The sequence below is a fragment of the Apodemus sylvaticus genome, chromosome 14, assembly GCF_947179515.1.
Source record: "Apodemus sylvaticus chromosome 14, mApoSyl1.1, whole genome shotgun sequence".
Lineage (NCBI taxonomy): Eukaryota > Metazoa > Chordata > Mammalia > Rodentia > Muridae > Apodemus > Apodemus sylvaticus.
The window spans coordinates 22,579,896-22,595,264 of NC_067485.1; the positions used below are offsets into that span (position 1 = coordinate 22,579,896).

The 15,369-nt window shown below is 45.3% G+C and overlaps 1 long non-coding RNA gene across 5 annotated transcripts in view; it reads right to left on the reverse strand.

The window, feature by feature from the left end:
• The window catches only part of LOC127664740 (uncharacterized), a 45,137-nt gene extending 33,354 nt beyond the window's left edge, over positions 1 to 11,783 (reverse strand). The window contains exons 1-3 of one of the 5 annotated variants that reach the window (XR_007973239.1): positions 11,688 to 11,783; positions 8,417 to 8,517; positions 3,940 to 4,371 (exon numbers count right to left, since the gene is read on the reverse strand). This is a non-coding gene — a long non-coding RNA (uncharacterized LOC127664740). Of the gene's footprint in view, positions 1 to 3,939; positions 4,372 to 8,416; positions 8,518 to 11,319; positions 11,556 to 11,687 lie in introns of those variants that run through there. The other 4 variants (XR_007973240.1, XR_007973236.1, XR_007973238.1 and 1 more) reach the window with 4 other exon arrangements.
• Between the last annotated feature and the right edge of the window lie 3,586 nt (positions 11,784 to 15,369).

A 15,369-nucleotide genomic window follows, 5' to 3' on the forward strand; every position in this document is an offset into this window, starting at 1 on the left:
TGATCACCCAGTGTGGTTACATTTAAATTTTCCATGCTATGTAACCACAGGGTACACTTAGAGATGCAGCTGTGTGTGGAAATTCCACCTCGGCAGGGACCTATCGCTCTGTTATCTGCCCTGCTGACCCTCTTCACAATGACTTTCAATGAAACATTACAGCACTGTCAAGGCCAGCAATTTTGTGAGTCTGAATGTCCCCAGACTTTGTGTATTTTGTCTTGTGTCTCAAAACATTTCACGTTGGTAACAAAAAAGGCCTATTGCTGGGAGTTTTCTAAAATACATCAGCAATGGAGACAGACTTCACTAATGGCCTCTTGCTTTTGCTGATGAAAGTTAGGCTGACCTTTCACCCTCTTCAAGAGGATGTTTATAAGAACCAGACATGACACACATGTCAGAAAGAGCTTGTCGGGGGATGCCGAGTCCAGATGGAAATACACATAACACTATCTCCTTTGAAAGATGTCAGTTAAAACCTTTGCTCAGGCAGTGTTTCCATGGTGGGACTTTGAAAATGAGGGTGTTCTCTGTGTTGTGTGTACACAGCACGCATACATGCATACATGATACATACACACACACACACACACACACACACACGTTTCTGAGTCTTCTCCCCAGCTCTGGCAACTAGAAGCTTAATTCTACCATGTGCGGCACAAAGGAAGGAAGGAAGAAAGGAAGGAAGGAAGGAAGGAAGGAAGGAAGGAAGGAAGGAAGAAAGGAAGAAAGGAAGAAAGGAAGAAAGGAAGAAAGGAAGAAAGGAAGAAAGGAAGGAAGGAAATGAAGATCTGTTAGGCCTGGGTAAGGAGGGGTTATTTTTAACCACTAGGAAGGAAGGGGACTTAGTGTGGGGTGCGATGAGGGTGGAGGTGGGGGTAGCGGGGTGGGGAGGGTCAAGCTTGGAAGCTTTAAGGAAGGAATGGAGTTAGATGGGGATCACTCTATTTTCTTAGTCAGTTTGGGCAGAGTGGCTTAATCAGCAGCCTGGCATGTTTTGGAGTTCTAGACTATAGTACTTGCATGCATGGTCATGCTTTGGTGATGATCCCTTTTTTTGCTTGGCAGATGACTACTGTCTCACCACAGATTCCATTGGACTTTCCTAGTTATATGTGTCTGGAGGGAGGAGCCAGCTTCTGCTGGCTGAATAGACTATGCAGCTGCTGTAACAAAATGTCTTGGGTCAGGTAATTTAAAAATGACAGAAATTCATTGCTCAGAGTTCTGGAAGCCAGTAAATCTATAACCAGGGTGAGAGCTGGCCCACTCTCTGGTCAGGGCTAACTCCACTTCAAAGATGACATCGTCAATGCAAAAACACATTTATAACCTCAAAAGAAGTTAAGAAAGAGACAATTTATTCCAAAGCTAAGTAGGGGTGACCATGGCCTGGCAATACAAATTCAGATTGTACTAAATTCAACATTCCAACATGGTAAGAACTTGACGGAATTTTTATTGTGACAGAGTAAATAAAGTCATAAATCGATGCACTTTTAAAACTCGTTTGGTGGAGACATCAGGTAGGGGGCTACAGCAAAGCAGAGACTCCGATAACCTCTTCAGTCTTTGGCTGGTTTTGTTAATACATTCTAAGAAGTTCTACACGTTAATCACAAGGGTGTTAAGTCAGACAAAAGTGGGCAAGGAATGGCCATCAAGGGGGCCATTGATAGCCCAAGAAATACTGTAATTAGGGCTCTGGACCCACAACATTCCAACCACAGACACTGAAGTTCTGGCTAAGGAATCGGCCTAGCAGAAGGCTCCTTGCCAGGTGTGTTTCTCGGCAGGAACTGAGAGCACTTTCTTGCTGTGTCTCCATACTACAGAAGTAGACTGCAGTCTCTCCCTCAGGTGCTTTATAACTGTAAAAATCATGAATCCCATTTATGAGGGCCCCAGCTCTCTGACCTAATTCTCAGATGCTCTCCCTTCAAATAACAGTGTCTTGAGGGACAAGCTTCCAATTTGGAAGTTGGGGTAGAGTCAGCATCAACCTTTAAAGCACAAGAAGCACTCATGCCTTCGTGAGAGGTCCTCATGCCTCCTAGCGGTCCTTACACCAGCTAGTATCTGTGAGAGTTTGATAAACCATACCTAGTTTATCTTGTTAATTTAATAATGAGATATTATATGCAATTTTGGCACATTCCAATACAGATTATGAATCCCAATTATTTTTGTCACTTCATAAGTTTTTATTTTATTTTATTATTTTATTTTTGAATTTTACTTGTGTGTTATAAAAGGAACAGCACGACCACCTCTGTATAAATGCTGGGGTTGGAGGACAGCCGCAAAGGCATCTCCTGCAGGAGGTCCTAATTGAGGACTGCCTGAGAGACCAAGAATTATTGATACAGACAAAGCCAACCAATCGGGAAATGCTATTTAAAAGAGATGCTTTCTTAGGGACAATGGGGCTCAGGAGGAGGGCATTAGAGGAGCTTACAGTATTGTTCAGACAAGCTTACTGAGGCATTGATTCTGAGCTACCTCACCCCCAACAACCAAGGACCAGTAGGGTCAGGCAGTGGGTGGTCCAGGGCATCCACAACATCTGGTGCCCAACATGGGGCATGTACCATGTGTGTGCCCACGGAGACCAGAAAAGGAGGCAGGATCCCTTAGAGCTGGAGTTACAGGCATATGTCAGCTGCCTGATGTGGGTGCTGGGAATCAAACTCAGGCTTCCTGCAAGAACAGCAAGCACTCTCAAGCCCTAGCCGTCTCTCCTTATCCCTTATCCTTGTGCTTTTAGAGAAGTTTAACCTATTTCACCATCTAGAAGTTGATGGTACCTGTTAGTTTGAACAAATACTCATTTTTTAAAAAAATTTTTTTGCTGATACAAAGAATTGCATAGGAGTAGTCTTTCCCTGGGGCTTTTTTTGGGTAGATCAATCCTTTATTGCCTCTCTCTCTCTCTCTCTCTCTCTCTCTCTCCTTCCTTCCTTTCTTTCTAAAGATTTATTTATTATTATATGTAAGGACTCTATAGCTATCTTCAGACATACCAGAAGAGGGCATCAGATCTCATTACAGGTGGTTGTGAGCCACCATGTGGTTGCTGGGAATTGAACTCAAAACCTCCGGAAGAGCAGTCAGTGCTCTTAACCATTGAGCCATCTCTTCATCCCCCTATTGCCCTTTCAATGTCTTAGTATAACAAGTTCCAAACATGCTCACAGAACATCCACATACCAACATCCTGACCAGGACTATTTTACTATAAACGATTTTTAGTCTTTTTTTCTTCAGCACCGTCTATGGAAACAAAAATGTAGACTGCTTTAGTGATGAGGATCGCTTCTCTGTGCTTGAGGTTTGCAGAAGTAGAGGAGGTAGAAGGGAAACCCCTTACACGGAGGGTGGGGCTTGCGAGCCCAACAGAGGTCCTGGGGCTTGTGCTCCTGGGCAGTCAACACACCATCACAGCCAACACCCCATCACAGCCAACACCCCATCACAGCCAACACACCATCACAGTCAACACACCATCACAGCCAACACCCCATCACAGCCAACACACCATCACAGTCAACACACCATCACAGTCAACACACCATCACAGTCAACACATCATCACAGTCAACACACCATCATAGTCAACACACCATCATAGTCAACACACGGTCTGGCCAGATTAATATAAAATTTTGCTATTGTTTGCTCCTGGGTGTCTATTGCCAGTCCACATTGGATTCCACTAGTGAGAAGCCAGTTTTCACCAAACCAAAAGACAAAACAGCCACAAGAAAGGCCTTCATCATATCCCTACCCCACCCACATCAGGAGGTCCTGTTCAGCAGGCACAATGGGCTCTAATGCCTCATTGGCCTTAAGCAGTGTATTAGTTTGGGTTCTCTAGAGTGACAGAACATATGGGTAGTCTTTATATAGTTAGGGAATTTGTCAATGACTTACAGTCTATAGTCCAACTCCCCAACAACGGTCAACAGCAGCTGTGGATGGAAGTCCAAGGATCTAGCAGTTGCTCAGTCCCACGAGGCAAGCAGGCAAGGAAGAGTGAGTAAATCTTCCTTCTCCCAATGTCCTTAAATAGATCTCCAGCAGAGGGTGTAGCCCAGATTAAAGGCTGTAGGTCTCCAGCAGAGAGTGTGGCCCAAATTAAAGGCGTGTGCCTCCATGCCTTTAATCCCAGATGATCTTGAACTCAGAGATCTCCTTGTCTTAATCTTCTGGAATTCATAGCCACTATGCTTCAAGATCTCCACGCCAAGATCCAAGTCAGAAACTTATCTCTGTGAGCCTCCAGATTAGAATCATAGGTGAGCCTTCCAATTCTAGATTGTAGTTCATTCCAGATATAGTCAAGTTGACAACCAGGAATAGCCACTACAAGCAGACACAGGAATTAGCAAAATTTGAAACCAAATTCAATTAACACTCTCCCCTTTGGGGGGTGTTCTTTTTCCTTTTTCCTTTTTTCCTTTTTTTTTGCCCTTCCAAAGTCGTTCACCCCATTTATTTGTGGCAGGTTCTCAGACACAGGCCATCCAGGAGTACTCTCCTCACTCCATGCTTCTTTCTCTGTGGTGAACGAAGAGGTAAAAAGGAACCCCTTTCCAGTCTGGATATCCACAGGAAAGGGCCGAATTATCCTCTGGAATGCCAGAAGACCTGAACTGACCCCAAACTGTGCTGTGAGAGGAAACAGATGGGAAGAGATGTACTTTCAAAAAGAAATCCTTTCTTATGGCAAGAGGATTCTGTAGAAAGCTGTCCATTCCCTGGCCCGGCCCCCCAGTCCCAAGAATGAGGGGTTCCAAGAAAGCCCAGTGCAGTTGACTAGCCTAAGCAAGCAGGCAGAGGAGCAACGGACCACATGATGGGGTGCATTACAGTCATCGGGTTTGAAAACGCATTTGGAAATGGCGGTGAGCCAAGCGTTCCCTCTCACCATTGCTTTCCTTTCCAGACGTCTTGCTCCATGTTCATAAACTGTTCTAATTCTTCGTGTTCACCAAACTTCTGATGAGGCGAAACACCCAGGTCTTTACGACTGGGTCCTGGTTCCCATCAGCCTGCACCTGACGGAGAGACAAGCACCCACGGCTGCTTGTCTTTACAGCAGGGTAGAACTGGCTCAAAGGTAAAGCAGACTGGACCGTCCTCAGACAGTGTCCCAATGCTGGATTCAGAGTCTAATAAAAATGGAGGAGGGTGTCTTTTGAAGGCCCATGGAGCATAGGCATGTATGAATGTGCACATGTGTGTGCTATTTTAATGTTGCTCTTGCAACAAGTGATGCTATAACTTTAGAGGTTTTTCTGGGATCCCTGCCTGTACTGAGTTTTAAAAAACTAAGCTTTTCTCCACAGGACAGGAGGCAATTAGAGTTGAGAGCAAAAGCTGCTTCCAGCCGAGGTGGCTGGGATCTTTGTGGGTGATAATCCAGAGATGCCCTTGCTGGGATGGGTACCCAGCTGTTGTAGGATGATGGAGGTGGTGGTTTGTGTGGCGAGAAGAAAGAAGTCGGGCTGGAGGAGATGGCTCATTGGTAAAGTACTAGCTCCAGCAAGAAAGCCAGGATCGGCAGCATGAGCCTGTGATCCCAGAGCTGGGGAGGTGCAAACAGAAGAACTTCTGCACTTCGCTAACCAACCAGTCTTATTAAACCAGTGAGTCTCATGGTTAGGGAGAGACCCTGTTTCAGAAAATAAGACAGAGAAAATTGAGGAAGTTCCCTGATGTTGACCTCTGGCCACCACAGACATATGTACCTACACACACACACAGGCACACACACACACACACACACACACACAGACACACACACACACATACACACACAGACACACATACACACACAGACATACCCACACAGACACATACACAGACAGACACACACACATACACACACACATACACACACATACACATACACACACACAGAGACACACACACAGACACATAGAGACAGAGACAGAGAGACACACAGAAACAGAGAGAGACAGAGATAGAGACATATACAGAGACAGAGACACAGAGAGATTCAGATTCTGTTGTTTGTTTGTTTGTTTGTTTTTTGAGACAGGGTTTCTCTGTGTAGCCCTGGCTGTCCTGGAACTCACTCTGTAGACCAGGCTGGCCTCGAACTCAGAAATCTGCCTGCCTCTGCCTCCCAAGGGCTAGGATTACAGGTAGGTGTCACCATTGTCCGGCTTTAGAATTCAGATTCTTCATGATAGAAGTTTGGGCTTTTGTTTTGGCCCCTGTGCCATGAAATGTAGGTTACACAGTTTTAAATATGAAAGGCAACTGGCAATCTCTGGAGGTTAAGTAAAACCCACCGAGGCAATACCATGATGTCTGTAAGTATCACACGCTGGTAGTATCTATTCACGAGATGCCCATTCTAGAATCTTCTCTCTCTGCGTGTATGTGCTCCTCTTTCTTCCTCTCAAAGGCGTACTCACTCTACGTCTGTGCACACTGTCCTCCCCCTTCCCTCTCGGAGATCTTATTTTGAGCAGCCTCACCGGAGCTATGTAAGTAGGCCAACTTTCAAGATCGGTGTCTGTCCTGATCAAAGGGGAGGGTGATTCCCTGATGTTGGCAAAGGGATTATTTCATAAGAAATTCTCGCTGTGTCAGTGTGACACGCGGGATGACACGCACCTGGGAAAAATAAGGCTAGAAGTCACCAGTCCCCGAGCAGCTTCAGAGTTGGGAATCTTTTACATGTGATGATTTTTACTCTTTGTCTCTTCCTCCCTTATTGAAACTGACACCTGAAAAATTCCCCGGCTAATTTGTTTTGCATTGTGATTTTCTTTTTCTTTTTCTTTTCTTTTTTTTTTGTGCCACCAGACTGCTCATTAGGAGCCTGGTCTGCAGGATCATGTCTGTGGCAGGATGACTCTGCTCTGTCTTTCTGATGCATACCAGCTGAATCCTCCATTTCAACAAGGCAGAGGTGAATTTGTTTTGCCCCAAGATTGGGCAAGTTGAAAATGTTTAAAATTTTCCCACTCATGCTTCCTCTGATTGAGGAGTAGCCGGGGAAAACGGGATACCCACGTCCCTTCAGAATTTGTAGAACCAATCTTGTTAGAGGGATTTTATGAATTTGTCACACTTGACACCTGGCCCAAAGAGGACAAACCAGATGCGACTCTCAGGGAAGGAGCTATTCAAAATGAATGTAACCACTTCGAGGCATATCCTGGGATGGATTTTTTTAGCATTTAAAAGACTTGTGTAAATCTAAATCTTTAAGATCTCTGACCTGTCTTCCTCTTGGGGGCCAGGAGGTGTGTGAACACAGGAAACACACACATGACAGACTGTTCCAAACACTGGCAATAGCTATGCAGTCAGTGTACAACCAAGACAGGTAAGCATCCTGTTAACATGTAGGTCCTTTAGGTCTAGGGGGTGGCCAGGACCAAAATTCTGCTTCTATGAAGGTGTCAGGGGGGTGGTCATGAGTCTAAACGATCTGTTACTTCCTCCTTCGCAGTGGTGGGGGATGGGTAAGGTAGCAGAGAATTCCTCCCCCAGGTTTGGAGAGTGCCACCGGCATTCAGGTCTCGCTCATTTGCAGGCCCCCTTCGAAGGCGGTCGGAAAGAATGAAATAGCAGTTGTGTTTTCAGGAGCTGGCCCGTGGGACTCAGAAAGAATGAGATGAGGCAGATACAGAGACAGATAAAGACAGGCCAGAGGCAGACAGTCTCGCCTGCAATGTCTGTCTGTCACGGCCTATCTCATCCTTCCTTCTCTGTTTCAATTTCTTTTTTTTTTTTTCTCCATCTCTTCTCCCTCATTGCTTTTTCTGTCTGTAGTAAGATAACAGGATGATTTCACTAAAGCTCAGAGGCAGAGGTGGTTAGGAAGGGGACGTGCGTGGCCTGGTTCTGGCACGGCTAGGCAGATGCTTGGGGTGGGGGAGTCTATGAACCTCAGTTTCCCTTTTTGTCCCATGATCGAGGTTCATTAGATGATGCACAGGTCCTTACTAACTCTGCTGCGTAAGATTTTACTCTTAGTGCACATCTGTTTACCTGTTGTTACTTGGGGCAAATCAGCTCAACTTTCAATGGAAATGAGTTAGTGGTGATACCGTTCAGGGTTACCGGAGCACATAATTTCCTTTTCCGCTGGGTACACAATTGTATTGTGTGTGCTCTGGAAGCTTTGGAGTGGGACTCACACCCTGCCTCACCCGCGCCCCCCCCCCCCCAACCCGGCTGGAGTACGCATGTGTGAACAAACTACCTGAGCAAGCTACCCGGTTCCTCTTTAGGGCTTTCACAGACATCATCATTCTGGAAATTTTAACAGATTACCATTTTTATTATTCACATTATTGCAGGGACAATTTTTTTTTCTTTTTCTTTTTTTTAAATTTTCTATCCTCAGAGTCAGAATACTCACTTGGAAGGCTTGTAACTGTGAAGCCTGGTTTGTAGGCAGTGCCACGCCCCTGCCCTTGTTCCTTCGGCAGGGAAAAGGCCTGTTGGCTGAGGAGACAGGTCCTGGCAGGTGGAAATGGGGCTGGTTGAGTTGAGTTTTTCCGTTTGAGTCGTCTGCTTGTTAAATATGCTAATAAGTGAGCAGGAATAAGAGCAACAGAAGCAAGGCAAACTCTGGTTCAGGCTGAGAAAGGACAAAAACCGACCGTGTGTAAAAATACCAGGAAACCTGTTAGCCGGCCTCACTTCCCTTCTTGGCCACCGTAACCTGGCTGTTTTTACAGGAGAAATATTTTGAGCTCTCCTTAGCTGAAAATGCTTCTAAGGTCATCCAGTCAAATCCATGCAAATCACTGTTTGGACATAGTCTGTTCTTCTCCTGATAACCTTTCCAGGCCTTTGGTCAAAAAGCCCTGTTCTGATTCATTTTCTTTTCTGCCATATATTTATGGAAATGTTGAATTGATGCTGCTGCTGCTGTGAGTCCTCCTCCCTCCTCTTCCTCCTCCTCCCCCTCCTCCTTCTCCTTCTCCTTCTCCTCCTCCTCCCTTCTTCCTCCTCCCACCCCCATACTACGGATTGAATCCACCTCCTCATGTGTGCTAGGTAAAGACTCTATCACTAAGCTATATCCTGAGCCATTTTCTTACCCCTAGCTGTTATTTTGAGAAGCAACCTAAGTCCCTCAGACAACTTGCAAGTGAACTTTTAATTCTCCTGCCTCAGTCTCCCAGAGTGGCTAGGGATGCAGGTCTGTAACGTAAGGCCAAGGTATGTTAGCATTTCTTTTACACTGATGCCTCAAATGTAAACATAGACAGTAAATCAGGTTGAACAAAAGGACAATAGTCTTTATCGCTGCCACCATCTGCCTATTCAGATTGTACATTTACAGCCATCAGCTCTGGCTGTACATTTATGGCAGCCCCTCCCCTCCATCTTGCAGGAGTAACGATTGAGATTGATCCCCTTTGTATGTTAGGCAAATGTTCTGCCACTGAGCCACACTCCCAGCTCTGTAGTAGGCCCCTGATGGCTCTCCGCAGTTGCCCTGCTCCACGTACAAACTAGAGGGAGGCTTTTGCATTACACGTTGCATCGCACCTTTCAGTTGAGTCTTGTTTTATGAGATGGTTTGGGCAGCTGACTGGTTGTTAGGTTGGAGTAGCCAGTCCTAAATGAACAAGCTGTAAAGGGTTTGATAGTCGATTTCTATTGTGCTCATTTGCTGACATCTCTTAGATGGGAATGTGACTCTAAGTGACTCGTATTAGGACCATTTCACCCGGGTGTCAAAAAGCAAGCCCAAGTGTGTATTGTTGTTGTTGTTACAGAGCTCTGCGTTATAATTTTGTAATAAAGTTTAAATACAGGAAAAAAAAACCCACCCTGAATCACATTACCCTTCATTCTATATTGGTTTAATAACTTCATATGGGCACTTCCTCCCCCCACTCCCCTCTCTTTCTCTCTCTCTTTCTTTCATGCTAGTGTTTTCATAGGCAGCGCTGGCTGTCCTGGAACTTGCTTGGTAGACCAGGCTAGCCTCAAAGTTAAAAAAACTGCCCTGCCTCTCAAGCACTGGGATTAAAGGTGTGTGCTGCCACTCTGCCCAGCTATCATTTTAAAATTCAATTACTGCCCTGATGCATTCACTGCTCACAAGAAGCAGAGCATGAATGACAGCGTCATTCACACACCCATTCTTGTGTGGACCGTGGGCTCTGCTGAGCCTCATTCCTTTACGAAACTGTGTTCTTCATAAAAACACGTGCAACTCTCTATATATAAATATATAGATGTGATAAATATGCTTCTAAAGTATCGTGCTATACGTTGGTTACACTTAACTTTGTGAAAAGGTCATGAGCCCTCACGATAGCTCATGAGGTAAAGTTGATTCTTGCCAAGCCTGAGGACCTCAGTTCGACTTTCGGAGCCCACACGGTGGAAAGAAAGACTTGACTCTTGCCAGTCATCCTCTGACCTCCAAATCTACGCCTTGGCATGAATACACTGCCCACGCCCAACTCAGGGAAAATAAATAAATAAATAAATGTAAAACAAAAGAATCGAAGTTCGTCATGCTGTGTGCTATCTTCCAGACTTTTCTTTTTCTCGCCTTATGATCTGTGGCTCAGATTCATTTACACTGCTGCATATATTCCTGTCAATTCCTATGGCTGTTTATTGCACAGACGCGCTATGAGTTACTTGTCTGTTCTGGGGTCTTTTAGGGTTCTGTTACCCAGACACTCGTACAACTTCTCGCCTCTGTGCTTAGCGTAAAGATGAAATCTCAAAGTCTTTGAGGGGCGTGGTCCTCTGACTCTCCCTCATCTTCATCCTGCCCCTCCCTCATCCTCACAACCTCATTTACCCTACACCTTGCTTCACTCCATCCCTGTACACTAGAGGGAAGAAGACAGCAGAGAGGGGTTCTGGTGAAGGCATTTAAATTCTTCCTCCTCCCTTTTTCTTTGATAACTTCAGACTTTCCCATGATTCCCAGATAACTGTTCATCTACACTTTGGCATACATTATTTGATATTGTGGAACCGGAAATCCGTAACCTTTTTTTTTTTTAGCTCCTTGAAGCTCATCTTTGCGGCCCTTGCCAGTTACATCTTTCTCACACTGCATTTGCTCTCCCTCCATGACTCATGCCTGTTCCTCTGTGGGATTCTGGGCTCGGTACAGAGCCAACTATTGCTCTTCGTGCCTCTGTAACCCTCAGACCTAGCATGCTGTCTGGTGTGCAGAAGCTCGGAATAGATTTTCAAACAAATGAGACTCCGTCCGCAAGGAGCCGGGAGAAGAGAAACGGAAAATCCAGAGAGGCCATGCAACAAGGTCAAACATACCTTTCCCTTAAACTCCGTGGCAGGAATGGTCAAGCATTTCCTCCAACAGGCCGGCCAGTCAAGAGTTCAGACTTCTGTGGGCCACATAACCGCTGACAAGAGGACTCAACTTCGCTGTTGTTTCCCCAGAGCAGCCACAGATAACATGCAAATGAGCGGGCCTGGCCTCTTTCCAAGGCGACTTTATTTATAGGCACCGAAACTTGTATTTCATGTCGTTTTAATTTTCGTGTGTGACACAGTGTGATTCGTATGTTATGAAATATGAATCTTTTGATTTTTTTTTTCCCCTCAACCACTTAAAAATGTGAAAGGTGTTCTCAGCTCACAGACTGTAGAGAAAAAGCAGGTGATATGGACAAACTGACCTGTGGGCTGTCCCGGGGAAATCCCAGCTCCAGTGTAACCCTTGGCTGTGCTGTGACCTTGAATCCTAGTCAGCTCGGGACCGTTAGCCCTGTTCAGACACCCGAGGCGGAGAGGAAGAAAACGTCTAGAGTTACTGGCTTTAAAACAATCAAATTTGAAGAGAAGAGTAAGAGCACGCAAGTGATCTGATTGGGGACTGGGAGAAGGGAGGGGCGCTCTGGCTAGGGAGAGGGGGGAAGATGAACCCAGGAGGGAAGGAGGGAGAAGTACCAGTAAGAATGCCTGACAAGGTCGTAAGGAAGCATACTATTAACTATCCTTCAAAACAAAACTAAACTCAGTGAAACAAACAAACAAACAAAAAACCCCACAGAGCCGCAGCAGCAACAACAAAAGCCTGAGATGCTTGTTTACGTCTGTGTATAAATATGCATGCATGGTTTAAATAAAGATTTCTCAGCTAGACTGACAATGTTTCCTTCAAGAACCAAAGGCCACCTAACAGAAACCCCTATACCAGGCATGAAAAGCCCTCTTTCGAGCTGGTCAGTGTTATTCAAGAGTCTCCTAAAAACATTCTGGGTTATTGCTCTTGGTAGTATATGTATATATGTATATATGTGCATATGTGTATATGTGCATATGTGTATATATGTGCATATGAATGTATATATGTACATGTATATGTATATGTACATGTATATGTATAATTTATATAAAATTGTACCTTGATCTTATCTGCTTCTCCTTCCTCTATTTCTCCTCCCCACATTTTTCTGTTCCCTTTCTTCCTCTCAAATAGTTGTCCTTCTGTGTGGTTCCCCCCCCCCCCTCTCTCTCTCACACACACACACACACACCACACCCTAAAATACTCCGTGTGAGGGAGAACAGGCAGTGCTTGCTCTTCCTTCCCTACCAGCTCCCCTCTTTCATTCTACTCTTCCCTCTCCCTTTCAGTTTCTTTCACTCCCCCTCCTCATCTCTTTCCATGATTTGCACGTTTATGTTCACCTTTAAAAGTCTGCATATGAGAGAGAACATAAGAGCCGTCCCTCTGAGTCTGGCTCATTTTACTTAACATGACAATCGCCAGTTCTTCCAATTTTTCCTGCAAATGAAAATACATAATTCTTTTTTACACGTGAATAAAAATTTCATCATGTAAGATTCTTCTCCTCCTCCTCCTCTTCCTCCTCCTCCTCCTCCTTCAAATCGACCTTTCCTGAAAAGTTGTTAAGTACTCCTCCTGCTGCAGCACATTGTACATTAAGAAAGTCCATCTCATGACAGCCATATTGTAAGAAGGAAACTTCCCACACCCTGGCCATAGCTCCTTTCCTGACTGATTTATTCAGCAGGAGGGAGCAACTACTGACTGACAGCTGCTGCAGCTGCAGCTCCCTGACCCTTTCAGACCCCAAGATCCCAGCAGGGCTAGCCAGCGCTACCTGGCCAGAATTACCGGTCAGAATCTGCATAAATGCAGACACAGGTTCACCGGCATTATCAATAAACTGGAGCAGCAAAGCAAGACAGAGCAAATAAAAGTCTTCTGCCTGCCTGGGATATTTGTTAATATAGAGCCATGTTGACATACTTTTTAATCTGTCAGCAGACAAACCCTGGAAGGTAGCCCATGCTACTGGCGTGTTAACTTGTTCTCATTCACTGAGATGGAAATATTAATTGAACAGAAGGGCTGTGCCTCAGCATGGCTCTTGAACTGAAACCCCGAGAGTGGACACTAGTGAGTGCCATTAGCGGCTGGAGAGAGGAGGAGAGGGAGCCACAGTGTCCTCTTGGCCTGAGTTGTGGCAGAGAGCTTCCTTACGGTGTGGACACTTAGTAGCCTGTTCCCACACAGATGTTCGAGCATCTGGCTGCGGGCCTACAATGCCATCCAGTCATTTCCTGGTTTCTGTTTGAATGCTGGTGGTCTTCAAGGCCCTGTGTACCTCTGGGCACAGACTGACTGCCACTGATCCATTCTCTGCATTGTGGGCAGCCTGTTTCCTTGGTCAGTCCTTCCAGAAGCTCCATCCAGTTCTATACTGACATACCAGACCACACTTATCATAACACTACCTCATAGGCTACCATCACCTTCTGCCTGGACTTTTATACAACTTGATATTCTTAAAGACACATTTTTGTTTTACTTCTCATTATTACTTATTGTATGTGCTTGTGTGTGTGCTTGTGTGTGTGTGTGTGTATGTGTGTTGATACGAGAATGGATGCCCATACGTCACATCTCATGCGTGGAGGTCAGAGGGCTACTTTGAGTAGTGTCCTTCAACTGTGGGCTTCAGGGATTGAACTCGGGTCTTCGGGCTTGTGCATCAAGCCTTTTTTACCCTCTAAGCCCTGAACTGATGCTCTTGGTTCTTCCTTCAGTCTGAACCCAGTCTTCGCATCGAGAGCAGAAAGATCTTTCAGTAGCAGAAATCCTGTCCATCACTCACCTGTTTATACTCCACCATGGGGGTCCAAAGGCTGTGGCAGTGGCTTGGTGGCAGAATGCTCGCCCAGCAGGTATAAAGCTGGGATTCAATCCCCAATATTGCTAAAATAAATCCCAAATTCCTTACCTTGTATGAAAGGTTGAATTGCTTCTCTTTCCAAAACAAACAAACCAACGAACTAATCTATCAAACAAGCTGAAGACCTAAATTCCTGTCTGTGTGAACTTATTTGGAAATAAAGCCTGTGGAAATGCAGTTAGTTGGATACATCCTAAACCACTATGGCTGACATCCTCATAGAAGGGGAAAATTGGACTTAGAGGCAGATGCATATTAAGGAAGACACTATGAAGGCATGTGGAAAATGCCATCCACAGCCTTGAGAAGCTAAGAGACAGCATGGATCAAACCCCTACTTCAAGCATCATAAGGAACTGTGTTACACAGACTTCTTCTGTTGCTGTGACAAAACACCAGAGGAAGACCAACTTAAAGAAAAGATGAAGTTGTCTGGGCTCACAGTTTCAGAGGTCTCAGTTGATGGTTTCTTGGCCCAGTAGCTTATGGTTTCTGTCCACCTAACATTATAGCTTTGGTGTTTGGTAGAGAAAAGCTGCTCATCTGTAGCTGCTGGGAAGGAAAGGAAGAGAAAGGCCCGACTAGCTCTATCGCCTTGAAAGGCACACCATTAATGACCTACTTCTTCCAGCTAGGCTCCACCCCCAGACATTTCCATTTCTTCCCTGGAGCCCTGCATGCTGAGGACTAAGGCTTTCACATAGGCACCTTGAGGGACATTCTTGTTTCAAACTACAACAGGAGCCAGCTTTGTGGTGTGATTCCTTAATCTAGAGATCCTAGGCTCTGGAACTGTTAGTAGATTTCCCATTGCTGTTTAAACTTCCAGGTTTACGGTATTTTGTTTCTGTAGCTCGAGGACAAGAATACATGGCTTAAAATGTGACATGGGCTCATAGTCCTCTTCTGTCCTGTGGAACTGTGCTGTGATTTTAGTGTTTTCCCACTAGGGCAGCACCAAAGCTGCCCCAAACTGTACGAGGAGAAGCTCAGAAATAGATCTAATTCATTCATTCCGGGCAGTTAGAATAGGCACTTATTGGCATTTAGTGGAAGAGAGGCTGGGTTACTAGACGATTCCAAACACAAGATCAACCTTACCCAACATTGTTGTTGTTCCCATAGGGAGCACTGC